Source organism: Ctenopharyngodon idella, chromosome 15 (genome assembly GCF_019924925.1).
Source record: "Ctenopharyngodon idella isolate HZGC_01 chromosome 15, HZGC01, whole genome shotgun sequence".
Classification (NCBI taxonomy): Eukaryota; Metazoa; Chordata; class Actinopteri; order Cypriniformes; family Xenocyprididae; genus Ctenopharyngodon; species Ctenopharyngodon idella.
The window spans coordinates 20,935,125-20,944,371 of record NC_067234.1 but is presented as its reverse complement, the minus strand read 5'-3'; the positions used below and the strand labels follow the sequence as shown (position 1 = coordinate 20,944,371).

Here is a 9,247-nt window from a genome sequence, read left to right as displayed (position 1 = left end):
GAGGAGAAAATGAGATGGAGTTTTTCGCCCTACTGCAGTACTTCCGCCTACACGTGACCTTTCTAATGTGATTACGTAATGCGTGGCGCATCGCAGACCTAGTGCAAGACGAGCAATTGTGGTTAAAAAGTATATAATTTTTTATTTTTTTTAGAAATCGTTTTGCTAGATAAGACCCTTATTCCTCGTCTGGGATCGTGTAGAGCCCTTTGAAGCTGCACTGAAACTGCAATTTGGACCTTCAACCCATTGTACCCCAGTGAAGTCCACTATATGGAGAAAAATCCTGGAATGTTTTCCTTAAAAACCTCAATTTCTTTTCGAAGAATGAAAGACATGAACATCTTGAATGACATTGGGGTGAGTACATTATCAGGAAATTTTCATTCAGAAGTGAACTAATCCTTTAAGGCACATTTATAAAATCTACTTAAATCCCCTATTTGAACAAAGGCCTAACCCTGGCTTAACCTAAACCCTGTCTGTGAAACCGGGCCTTGGTGTTTCTCCAAAACTGTCTGGGCAAATATGAAACTTCCCATTTAATGTTTTTAACTTTTTTGGAAACAATAACTTTTGTAGATCTGAAACAATATAATGTTCTGTTCGAGGTTTAATTCGGGTTTATACTATGGGGGCTGTTGAATGCTCGAATCTGATTGGTTGACCAACGTTCTAAGATGTGCAATTATTTTCAGTGAAACAGACGGCTAAAGTAGTTCTAGGCAGGTCTTGACCGCATTACAGTTCCATATCACTTCGCCAAATGTTTCAGTTCTCTGAATAGGTCCCTACAGCCTACAACAGCAATAGAACCAAAACCCACAACGACACCGACCAAGCAAATAAATATAGTAAACAATAGGATGAAAACGACAAATTATTGTCATGGTTTTTGCCACAAAATACGTTTTATTGTGTCCTGAAAGCGTGCATACTCCCACTCTCTCTCTCTTTCAAACGTACACATAGACACACACTCATACAGAAACGTTCTGTCAGCGCTGCTCTGACGAATTAATCAGTAAAATAGTTAAAGCTACATGACATTTCTCACCAGCGAGGTGACAGACGCACATTTTCACATGACGTCACACAGCTTCCGTTTGGACTCGAAGCAGGGCATCCTCACTTCAGTCAGCATAGAGACAGAGCGACACGCGTCACAATCTGAAAACCACGCCCACCGGGGGGAAAAACAATCCAACCGTCTCCATTGTATTTCGTGAGGCTGCCTCCTTGTCATTTCTGACTAATTACAAAAAACAGAACAATGTCTAAAAGCTGCTATGTGACATGGTCTACAGTAAACAAGCTAAAAAAACCCAGAACTAAGTTTTTATAAACTGTCGACCCCAAAAAACGAATGTTTAAGGACACAAAAGTGGACACAGGCAGTGAGACAGAGCGCAACGGGTCATTTTACTATAAGAAATGCATTGGAGGGGAACGTATTCGGACCAGGTGAAATAATTCTTTGACATGGTTAAAAATAATTAATGTTTTTTTTTTTTCTTTGTTTGTTTAGCATAAGCTGTCGCCGATTACGTTCTCCTCCAGTGTATTTCTTATAGTAATATGACCCGTTGCGCTCTGTCTCACTGCCTGTATCCACTTTTGTGTCCTTAAACATTCGTTTTTTGGGGGTCGACAGTTTATAAAAACTTAGTTCTGGGTTTTTTAGCTTGTTTGCTGTACACCATGTCACATAGCAGCTTTTAGACATTGTTCTGTTTTTTTGTAATTAGTCAGAAATGACAATCTGCTGCCCGTAGTAACGTGCAAACTTTGCTGTCTTTATTGCAGATGAAGCTGTTTATATGTATTTGTCAGTATTTGTGAAATAAACGCACGTTTCCGACATTTACGTGCAGAAAATTTTTTCATTCAATGTTTAATGTACTACGTATTTCAGTGCCTGTATGTACAATGAAGATCAACATAAGCTTATTCTTTTTAAATATCAAAAAGTCTATTTTTTCAGTTTTATTTCGATAAATATGACATACATAATAATAAAAATTGTGTTTAATATAATGCTATTTCTACATGAAGACTGATAATGTTGTAAAAACTGACTCCTGTACATGGTATTTTTATTAGTAAAAAAAACATCGGCATCATTCCATCTCTTCCCAGCTAACAATGACCTGGCGGTCCGCCAGCGTTTTTTGGGCGGCACAAAGTCAGCGGCTAGACACGGTCGGACCACCGTCGGCACACCATCGGCGAGCCGACCAATCTGAAAATGCAGTCGGTCTGCCAGCGTTTTTTGGGTGGCACGCCACCAGCGGTTTGCCACTGCTGGGCCACCGTTGGTACACCAGTGGCAAGCCGATAGTCGGCCCAGTTTCTACTGAGCGCTTACAGGACATCTTTTTTAATAAGTGTGTATTTATTTTATATTATCTTTGCAGTTAAAAAGAATCTGAAAGCACTGAATAAAAAATATTGAGACTAACCTAATATCTATATCAAAAGCTTGGTATAACTGCCTATGAGCACGCTTTCAAATAAAATAATGTGGCTGAATGTTTGTAAAAACAACAATAAATATTTTTAATAAGTTATAAAAGTTTAAGTTATACAATTATTAAGTTATAAAAGTCCCACAATTGTCCCACTATCACGTGCTGGGGTGGCATTTTGTTCCTATGAACGGGTCATAAAACTACAAAATGAGTTTTAAATTCATGATTTAATATTAATGAGATTTTTATGTGATGTTTTAATTCTAGATGTTTATTTATGTGAATGCTGCATGACTGTGACGTGTTTTAATGCGTGTGCGCGCCGAACATTCGAACCGCTTTCACTGGAGCGGCGCTGAGTTGCCATGGAAACGGAGAAACAACAACTGACAAGCAGCAAAAACAGCAGTTTCTCGCTGTTGTTTTCACTCTTTTCAGGTGAGTTTAGTCGCTAAAATCACACGAATAATATACACAACTGTTCTTGTCACTTTTCTAACATGTAATTGACACACTTATGTTGAATATTTACTTTATAGAAACAGTTTAGTGTCTTCGAAAAACTCCGTTAGCATATCCGTTAGCATCCCGTTTTCAGAAGAGGTAGGCTAACTCTATCGATTGATTTGTTTATGATAGTTTAGGCTTTTAATCACATCTTTATGTGTAGATGAGAGGTTTTGATAAAGGTTTTGCTGTCAATGGGCGATTTGAAGCTGGCTAATTTATAAACGTAAATGTAGCCTGCTGTTAATCGGTGACTTGCATGAAGCACAAGTTTTCAAAAGCGTTTTGAGCTCTCATGGTAAACAAATATTGATAAACATTGTTCTGTGATTTCAGCAGCAACAAAATAACCCCTCTACAACAGAGGGGAAGCTCCGAAGATTTCAACATTTCTGAAGGAAGCTGCTGACAGAAGGAAACAGGTAAGTTGAGGAAACTCACCAAATAACTCCATATCCATTTTTTTTCCCACCATATTTTTCACCTATACCATGCATCTGTTATTTTCTTCTTTTTTATTTTCTCAAATTTGCATTTTTTTTTTTTTATTTAATTTGTTTTAAGAAGGCTTTGACATCCAAATGTAAGTGACACTATATGAGCAATATTTAATGAATAAGTAAACCTAAAAACATAAATTCTGTTTTCTGTGTATTCTTCTTTTTCTGCTGTAGCTTCTTTTCTTTTCATAAACCTGGCATTGTATAATAATATTGTTGGCTCTGTGACAAATTGTTTATGTTCCTAGATACTTCCCTGCTGATGCCTTGCACCATAGCAGAGTTGGAGCGGATAAAAAAGTTCCTTTCGGACCACATGACTAGTAAGTAAACCCTCTTAAACATACCCTAATGTTCAAAAGTGTGGGGTTGATAAGATTTTTAATGTTTTTAACAAGTATCTTCTGTTCACAAAGGCTGCATTCATTGGATCAACATACAGTAAAAACAGTAACATTCTGAAATATTATTACATTTTAAAATACTTTTTATTATGTGAATATAGTAAAGTGTAATTTATTCCTGTGGTCAAATCTGAATTTTCAGCATCATTACTCCCGTCTTCAGTGTCACATGATCCTTCAGAAATCATTCTAATATGATGATTTGATGCTCAAGAAACATTTGATTATTATCAATGTTGAAAACAGTTGTGCTGCTTCATATTTTTTTTCAAGATTCTTTGATGAATAGAAAGGTAAAAAAAGAACAACATTTTTTTGAAACAGAAATATTTACTCTCACATTCGGTCAATTTAATGCATCCTTGCTGAATAAAAGTGTGAATTTCTTAAAAAAAAAAAAAATTGACCCCATTAGAGTACGCTACAGTTTATAGGTTTGGGATCAACAAATTCTGTGGAAAAAAAAATAATAAAAAGAATAAAAATTGGTTTAAACTGTTAAAACAGTTTTCACAACAATATTAATCAGCACAACTGTTTTCAGCATTGATAATAATCAGAAATGTTTCTTGAGCAGCAAATCATCATATCAAAGTCCATTAAAGGAGGTAGTTAGCTAATCTTTCTCCTGTTGCTGTTTCTATCTCAGGATGCCCAGCAAGGTTACTAGGATTACGGCAGCTCAAGTTTGGATCCAGCCTCACTTGTGAAGACTTCAGATGATGGAAACTATAGATGGACATACAAAACTAACAGATATTATCCTTATATTGTAATCATTGGTCCGGGTTCACAGACAGGGCTTAGATTAAGTCAGGATTAGGTCTTAGTTAAATTAGGACATTTAAGTAGCTTTTTTAAACATGCTTTAGAAAAAAATAAAAAAACATTACTGTTGTGCATCTTGACACAAAGCAATGACACTGACATATTTTAAGATATGCTTTAAGTTAAAGGGCTAGTTCACTCCAAAATTACATTTCTGTCATTAATTATTCACCCTCTTGTCGTTCCAAACCCTTAAGAACTTCAATCATCTTCAGAACACAAATTAAGATATTTCTGATGAAATCTGAGGGTATCTGATCCACACATAGGCAGCAAAGTTATTGCACTTTTTGACATCCAGAAAGGTAGTTGAAAACATGGTTAAAATAGTCAACGTGACTACAGTGGTTCAAAAAGTATTCTCGTTGCTTCATAACATTAAGATCGAACCACTGTAGTCAGGTTGACTATTTTAACCATTTTTTCAACTACCTTTCTGGATGTCAAAAGGTGCAATGTCTTTGCTGCCTATGTGTGGATCAGATACCCTCGGATTTCATCAGAAATATCTTAATTTGTGTTCCGAAGATGAACAAAGGTCTTACAGGTGTGGAACGACAAGAGGATGAGTAATTAATGACAGAAATTTCATTTTTGGGTGAACTAACCCTTTAAGCCTTGTCTGTGAAACCGGGCAAGTGCCTCGAAGGGAAGGCTTGCATGACAGTTTTGCTGACAAATAGACAGTGATATCTCTATGGAAGCTTGTTGCCGTCACTGAATAAAAATAGGTAATTGTAGGGCTGCACGATTTATTGCACAATATGGAAAATATCATTGAACTTGAATGCAATTATCACTTAAACGCGATTCTTAGTTCGATTATGAAATCGCAAAGGCTGCGATTCATTTTTTTTTTTTTTTTTTTATGCGCAGCTTGTCAATGAAGTATGGCTCCAAATGCTAATCCACCTGAAAGCACTGCGAATTTGAGTCTTATAATGTACATTTAAAAAAGCAACAAGCGTCAAACATCTTTCCAGACATGAGAAGCATTTATTAACATCTTGTCCAACAAAAGAGAACATTTAATAACATGTCTTTACTCCAAACTCACTTCATAACGAGTTTAGCATTCTTCTGTGAGATGATGTGGCTTCTTACACAGAATAAGGCAGTCGTGTGTTTATTAGTCATGTTTAATCAATCGAAACGTTTCAATCTTCTGTTTATTCCGCTACAGCGATATGATGAGTGTTATCCTCTTCTGCTGCAGGGCATATGTTGAGTTTCTGCACAAGAGCACCCTCTGGTTTTCAGATGGAGAGGCATTTACTACTGGCCAGAGCCGTACAGCTCTGACAAGCTGCGTATAAAATAATCGCAGCCTTTGCCAGATCGCGTGCGATTTAATCGCGATAAATCGTGCAGCCCTAGGTAATTGCGACTTTCTATCACGCAATTCTGACTTTATATTACGCAATTCTGACTATAACTCGCAATTCTGACTTTATTTCTCACAATTCTGACTTTATAACTTGCAATTGTGATATTTAAATCTTGTAAATCTGAGAAAGTCAGAATTGTGAGATAAAAAGTCGCAATTACCTTTTTTATTTTTTATTTCATGGCGGAAACAAGCTTCCATATATCTCAGTACATGTAACTCAGAGAAATATCAAACATTCTCCATTTACATATATGACCAACATTGTAACAATACAAAGTGTGTTAAAAATCTACAAACTTGCCCTTTAAAAATGTTGAAGAGAGCATCCTTTTGTCTGTTTTACTGAACACGACTTTAAACACATGATTTTAAATTTACTTTATCTTAGAGCTATTGTCATATGGACATTACTGGTACTTTGTTGCCAGAAGATGCACCTCAGTGAGCCACAGTCACCTCTGGCTGATTAAAGGATATTTTGCAATTGTATAATCTTGAACATGCATTTTCTGTAAAGCTGCTTTGAAACTAATATATAAAAAGCACTATATGGTTTTACTATGGTAAAACTGTAGCAACTATGGGGTTTTTTTCCTTCAAACCATGGTTCTACTATTGTAATATTGCAGTAATACTAGAGTAAAAGTATGGTTATCATGACTAGTAACCATAGGTTTTGAAACCATGCGTTTTGTAGTTATGGTTTTACAACAACAATCATAGATAAACCATAGTTGTAGTAAAACCATGGTTCATTTTGTTGTTTTTACTGCAAATGCTGTGGTAAAACCAAGGTTAATTTAGAAATAAACGTGAATTTAATGCTCCTAATTTACTTGACTAATAGTCACGTTGGATAAAAACATCTGATAAATGAATAAATGTATGTATTTTAATCTGTTCATTGAAAATGTATTTAAAAATAAATTTGCAACTGCTATTGAGAGTGGTGTACATTGATTCATTATAGTGTGGAAGGACAGTGGTTAATATAAGGAACTTATAAACCATGGACCGACCGCGGGCTGCCAGAAAACCTTTATTATAAACCAGCGGCTCGATAGCGGACCACCGTCGGAAAAGTGGCGGCTGCCGCTGGTGGTCCGCTGGAATAACGATGAGCAAAACGCCAGTGCACCGCTGGCGGCGTCCGCCGGTGGGCCGCCAGTGGCCCTCTGGTCTGATGTTAGCTGGGTTTATTGTAGAACAAGACTTTTTGTATGCGACAAACAAAAATATACAGAGGATTTACAACAGTACTCATTGTTATAGCAGCATTAAATTAATTAAATAAAATAATTTCTCCAGGGAATAACATTAGGTAAATGAACACATACTTCCGTTTTGTATTTTCAATACACTTCTTACAAATTATAAAATCTTAATATATTGCACCAGTTCAGTTTAAACTGATGTAAAATGATCTAAAATCTTCCCACCATTAATTCTTTGGAGTATTATATGTGGATGTTCTACTTTCAGGTGTCCATTACTCATGAATAAATCTCAAAAGAAACAATACCATTATCATAGCCTACCAATTTCTAAAAATAAAGATTTGTTTTTAAAGACAATATTCTTGTTATTCCAAATAGGCTAACAGATTTGTGTGGACGCACAATCATTGTGATAAAACTCTGACAGCAATTCAAGGACACAACATTGCTAAAGTTTCTGCTCGCGGAAACCCTAAGCAAGGCAGTTACAGAAAGGAAATAATAAATAACGTTACCAAAAGAAGCCGACTGTGTAAATTCTTGACATAAACAGTTCGCGTTTAAAGTTATTAAAGCATTTTCCCGAGACGTCGCCAGAGCGAAGGTAAGACGGAACAACGGGGGCACGTTCAAGCTCAAATGGTGCGCAATGTTTTGCTACGGTTTCCGGGTTGAACGACATGTTTCCTGGAAACGGTGTGCAACGGGTTTGAGATACGTTTTCTCTTGTTTGGTGGGTGTGTCAAAAATGTCAGCCCAATCAGCGGCAACATGCATATAAACCACGCGGTATTAAAGAGATCAGAATGGGGTGTTCAACACACCACTGTTTCCGTTTAAAAAACTTTTGCAACGTTTTGTCGAGGCTGAACGCAGCCCAGATCCACTGCTTTGCGGATAGGCGGAAGTTAACTGACGTCATTGTGAAAAGGGCCTATAACTGTGCAGTTCTTGAGGTAGATAAACTTGTTTCGCTATTAGTAGAAGCACTGCTGCCATCAGAGATGCGCTAGACTAAGGTAGGCTAATTCACATGCTCTCTCTCTCTCTCTCTCTCTCTCAACTGCTTTAATAATAACTGCATCAACGGTATTATTCTGCTATCAAGGCTCAAGCCTCCGTTACTAGTTCTGAAATGATGTTTTGGAATTAGCAACGGAGGCTTGGGATGAGAAAATTAACTTAGTCCCACACAAGAGTGTTTTAAGTACAAAAACCTGACAAATGTCTTGAAATACAACATCGGAAAAGTGTCTTTGAGGTGTGGTAACCGTAGTATAAGCAGAATAATTGACTCCAGGCCGTTGAATTCTTAGAAAATAATTCACACCCAAGGTGTAATGCATTACAACCTCAGGTGTGCATTATTTTCTAAGAATTCAATGGCCCGTCATCAATTATTCCTTATATAATTTTAGTTTGAGCTTTCACTTATGGGTTCAAAAGAGGTTAAACTCTGTCAGCAGTATTTGTGGCATATTGTTGATTATAACATAAAATGATTTTGACTGGTTCATTAGTCTGTAAAAAACTGTTTTTACAGTAATGCACTAACTGAAGTAGCCTATAAGGGGCTGGGTACTGGACCAGAAAAAATGATAAATACAGTTTGAAATGCATACACATTCATCTTAGATTACATTCATTAATCACATCTTTGATAGATATGGACAATTAAATTGTTAATTTGAATAGTAATTGTATTTCCAAATGTGACCACATTAAAATACTGTAATGTTCCATTCAGGACCTTTTGAAATATCTACACTGCTGTTCAAAAGTCTGGGGCTGGTTTGATTTTTAGAAAGATCCTCATCCTCTAAATGTTACAATTTATCAGTAAGTGCACTCTGTTGAAAAGGGTGGCGTCGTTGCCCATCTTCCCCAACATTTGTCACGCACAACTAGTAGCTTGTCCACTTAGAACAGT

At 36.6% G+C, this 9,247-nt stretch overlaps 1 long non-coding RNA gene across 3 annotated transcripts; it reads left to right on the top strand.

The window, feature by feature from the left end:
* Positions 1-126: 126 nt before the first annotated feature.
* LOC127495485 (uncharacterized) lies at positions 127-4,951 on the top strand. 3 transcript variants are annotated; one of them, XR_007925133.1, is made up of 5 exons: positions 127-360; positions 2,739-2,909; positions 3,315-3,400; positions 3,727-3,801; positions 4,532-4,951. It is a non-coding gene; the product is annotated as an uncharacterized LOC127495485 (long non-coding RNA). The 3 variants fall into 3 exon arrangements; XR_007925132.1 differs by lacking the exon at positions 127-360 and adding an exon at positions 429-2,387; XR_007925131.1 differs by lacking the exon at positions 127-360 and having other exon boundaries at positions 443-2,909; positions 4,532-4,949.
* Positions 4,952-9,247: the final 4,296 nt, after the last annotated feature.